This window comes from Chrysochloris asiatica, unplaced genomic scaffold, assembly GCF_000296735.1.
Source record: "Chrysochloris asiatica unplaced genomic scaffold, ChrAsi1.0 scaffold00012, whole genome shotgun sequence".
Taxonomy (NCBI): domain Eukaryota; kingdom Metazoa; phylum Chordata; class Mammalia; order Afrosoricida; family Chrysochloridae; genus Chrysochloris; species Chrysochloris asiatica.
Genome location: NW_006408530.1, coordinates 16,289,885 through 16,294,550, shown reverse-complemented (window position 1 = coordinate 16,294,550; position 4,666 = coordinate 16,289,885). Strand labels below are relative to the sequence as shown.

Genomic DNA, 4,666 nt, shown 5'->3' with positions numbered 1-4,666 from the left:
AAACAAGTCTCAATCCTGGGAATTTGAAATTGCTTTAATGGTTAATGTGATGCTGGGGACATGCTGGTACATGTAGGTGTACTAAAACTCTCAGATACGCTCACCCAAAATAAAATGTATTTGCTTTTTCCTACCAGTGAAGAGGAAGTAGATTTGAAATTCAAGTTTATTTAGGAAGGAGATCATGCTGAGAGGCAAATGAATGGCCACTGTGGGGAATTTATTTCTCCTGCTGAAAAAGCAAAGGCTAAGAATAATTGAGGTTGATTTGCAAAATGCACAGCTTTATAATAATCATATGATACCTAGTAATTTTGAAATTGAGGTAAAAAAAGGAAGCACTTCAGAAGCCGGAATTATGAAAATCAAGAAGTTGCTTAAAATATTTGAGGGTGTGCTTAGAGAATCAAATGCCATATGTTTTATTTGCTTCAGAAGAGAGATCATATTTTTCTTTAACAAATTGTACACACAGGTGTTTGATATGGAGTTTATAAGCTATGAAAAGGAGCCAGAATGTTTGGAGTTGTAATAGGCCATGTTAATTTGGGATGGTGGTTATGGGGGAAGGGATGGAGAAACAGGATGACTAGAGGGAGGAAGTAAGTTTCTTAGCCTTATTTGCAAATGGGGTGGAGATGTTTGAAATTGCCACTGGAGTGTAAATTCACCCTGATTTATGCAGTCAGATTAGAATCTATTTATCAACTGCTTTCCTTATGAGTCACTGGTATAAGAGGATTGAGAGAAATAATAGCATTAACATGAAGTATTAGAATTAAGAAACAGTTGTCCCTTTTGGGGGGAAGGGAATTGATTTCACAATTTATATCTATCAAAATCTGCAGATGCTCAAGTTTCTTATATAAAATTATGTAACATTCACATGTAATCTGTACACATTCTATATGCTTCAAATCATTACTTTATAATATCTACATTACTTATAATATCAAAAACAACGCGAATGCTATGTAAATAGCATTTCATGCTCCTTTTTAAGTTTTGAGGAATTCAGTAACCTTTAGGGACTATACCATTCTCCTGCCTCCCCCATTGTTTGCTATCCAAAGTTAAATAAACCTGAGGATGTGGAATCCACTGATAAGGATGGTTGACTGTACATATTTATTTGTTTTTTGTCTGACCACTAGTGGCACTGTAGGACATGCACTAGAATGACAGCATCTATGGTTCCAACACTCCAGTCTCTCCTATACAGGGTTACTGTGAATCAACTCCATGGCACTTCACAAAAATGTCAGTTTCCACCTATTATATGGGCACTACAAATGAAGACCGCTACTCATCTGCCAGTTTGCATATGGTGGTGGTTTGCTTGTTGCTGTGATTCTGAAAGTAATGCCAATGGTATTTTAAATACAAACAGTGTCATCCATGGTGGACAGATTTTAGCTTAGTTTCCTGACGAGACAGACTAGGAAGAAGAAGAGACAGACTACTTCAGAATATTTAGTTACTAAAATCTTATGAAAAACAGTGGAACACTGTCAAATATCACCAGAATATTGGATATTGAAATATGATGAAGAGCACCAGAATATTGTCAGATATTGTTGTTGTGAAGTGCCATCTAGTTGGTTCCGACCCATAGCGACCCTGTATAGCATTTTTGAGGAGCAGCTGGTGAGCTTGACCTACCAATCTTGCAGTTCAAACAGCTTTGCAATCTGGCACATTAACTCACAGTGCCAGCTATAGTGCTGAAAAATTAGCCCCTCAGCATGGAAGTCACTCAGTAAAATATTGGGGAATAGCTGCCTCATCCAAGTAGAGATGACCAAGATGACATGAATGGAGTAAAGCCTTTGGGACTTTCATTTGCTGATGGGGCACAACTCAAAAATGAGGAGAAGTTGTAAACATCCATTAGTAATCACAACATGTAGTGCACAAAGTATGAATCTAGGAAAATTGGAAGTTGTTAAAAAATAAATGGAACACATAAGCATCCATACCCTAGGCATTAGTGAGCTGAAATGGATTCATACTGACCATTTTGAATCAGGCAATCATATGGTTTATTATTTCAGGAATGATGAATTAAAAAGGAATGGCGTCACATTCATCATCAAAAAGTACATTTCAAGATCTATTTTAAAGTACAATACTTTCTGTGAGTGGATAATATCTATATGCATACAAGTAGGACTAGTTGATGTAACTATAACTCAAATTTATGCATCAAGCACTAACACTAGTGATGGAAGAATTCTACCAACTTCTTCAGTCTGAAATTGATCAAACATGCATTCAGAATTCATTGATAATTACTGGTGATTGAAATGCAAAGGTTGGAAACCAAAAGGAAGGATCAGCACTTGGAAAATGTAATCTGGAAGATAGAAATGATACTGGAGTTAGCATGAGGGTATTTGGCAAGATCAATGGCTTCTTAAGCACAAATATCTTTTTTAAACCACTTAAAAGACAATTCTACACATGGACATTGCCAGATGGGATACACAGAAATCAAACTGACTACATCTATGGAGAAAGACAGTCAAAAAATTCCACATCATCAGTCAAAACAAGACAAAACACACACTATGAAACAGTTGCTCATATCCAAGTTTGGGCTGAAGTTGAAGCAAATTAAAACAGGTCCATGAGAGACAAAATATAACCTAAAACATACCTCATCTGAATTTAGAGATCATCTCAAGAACAGAGCTGATGAATTAGACACTAAAGACAAAAGACCAGAAGAGTTGTGGGATGACATCAAGAACATCATACAGGAAGAAAGCAACAGATCATTAAGAAGACAAGAAATAAGGAAAACAAGATGAATGTCAGAAGAGACTGAAACTTGTTCTCCAGTGTGGATGCTGAACCAAAGGGGACAAATGAGAAGGTAAAAGAACTGAATAGAAAACTTCAAAGGTCAGCTCCAGAAGACAGTCCAAGATTATAATGAAATGTATAAGGACCTGGATTTAGAAACCAAAAAGGAAAAACAAACTCAGCATTTCTCAAGCATAAAGAACTGAAGAAAAAAATCAAGCTTTGATTTATAATATTGAAGGATTCTATAGGCCAAATATTGAGTAATGCAGAAAGAATCAAAAGAAGATGGAAGGAATTCAGAATCACTGAAACAAAAAGTAATGGTCTGGGCAGCAACAGTCCCAACCTTCAAAGAGACAGCAAGAAGGGAGGGAGGACAGGAGCTGGGGGGACAACTCCCATCATTCCTCCCCTATGGGCCCAATCCCATCTCTCTTCCCTCGGCCAGGGCTAAGACACCCCCAGTCCCATTGCCCTCTTGGCACTGACACCCGACCGAAGCAGAGACACAACCAGCAGCCACCACCACTGACGCATCCTGGCTAAGGAGGGAGCCAGCCTTCCAGGACCCCTACCTCTCTGGGATGGCCAGAATGGAGCTGTGGCCAGGGGCATGGACAGTGCTACTGCTGCTCTTCCTACTATTGTTCTTCCTGCTGTCCAGTTTGTGATTCTGCAGGCTCAGTGCCAAGTACTTCTTCAAGATGGCCTTTTACAATGGCTGGGTCCTCTCCCTGGCTGGACTGGCCATCTCTGTGTGTGCTGTGTTAGGACACAACATGGAGAACATTAAGATCTTACTACTGATGCCATTCCACATCAAATACCTGTATGGGATCTGAGCAGAAGTGCAAGGGACCTACCACTTCCCTCCACTGCAGCCCTACTTGGTTATTTCCAATTGCCAGAGCTCCTTGACCTACTTGGGATGATGGAGGTCCTGCCTGGCCACTGCATGCCCATTGCCAATTGTAAGCTACTCTGGGCTGTGTCTGCTGAGCTAGCCTGCTGTCATCTGGAGGGAGTCATCTTCATTGACCAGAAACACACAGAAAATGTCATCAGTGTTATGTCTGAGGTGGTCCAGACCCTGCTTACTCAGGACGTGTGGGTCTGGGATTTTCTGTGAGGGAATGAGTAACCGCAATGGCTCTATGCTGCCCTTTAAGTGTGGCGCCTTCCATCTCTCAGTCTAGGCCCAAGTTCCCATTGTTCCCATAGTCGTGTCCTGCTACCAAGACTTCTACAGCAAGAAGGAACATTGCTTCACCTCAGGAAAACATCAGCTTACTGGTGCTGCCCCCAGTGCCCACAGAAAGATTGGCACAAGATGATGTTCCAGAACTGACATAGTCTGGCACTCCATGCGCACAGTTTTCTGGGAAATCTCCACTGATGGCTGGAGTGGTTGTGACTATCTGAAGAAGGCTGGGGTGTAGCTGATGCCCAACTGTAAGCTTCCCTCCTACCTACCTTATAGTCCTTCTTACACTTACCAATCTAGTGGGTCCTGGAGCATGAGCCAGCCCTCTTCCTTGTTTCCCTTCTCCCAACCTGTTCATCTCTTTGGAATCTACAATTTCTGAAGTGAATATGGATAAAGCATATTCACTGACCTTTCCCAGCACATCCTTGGACTCTCTTGCCTCCGTGCACTCTCTACTCTGACCCACCTCTTAACTGCCATCTTGACTGTGGAATAATTGCTTCCTCTTATTGAGTGACTCAGCCTACACAAGGGACACTCTTCCTTTGGGGTCTTCTCTACCTTTCCACTCCACATTGGCCAGTAGACTCATCCAATCTATGGAATAGTTCCCTTCTACTCCAAGTCCATGGAGTCAGTGGGCTCATC

The 4,666-nt window shown here is 41.1% G+C and overlaps 1 pseudogene; it reads left to right on the top strand.

The window, feature by feature from the left end:
- The first annotated feature begins 3,424 nt into the window (after window positions 1-3,424).
- On the top strand, window positions 3,425-4,250 carry LOC102816407 (annotated as a pseudogene).
- Window positions 4,251-4,666: the final 416 nt, after the last annotated feature.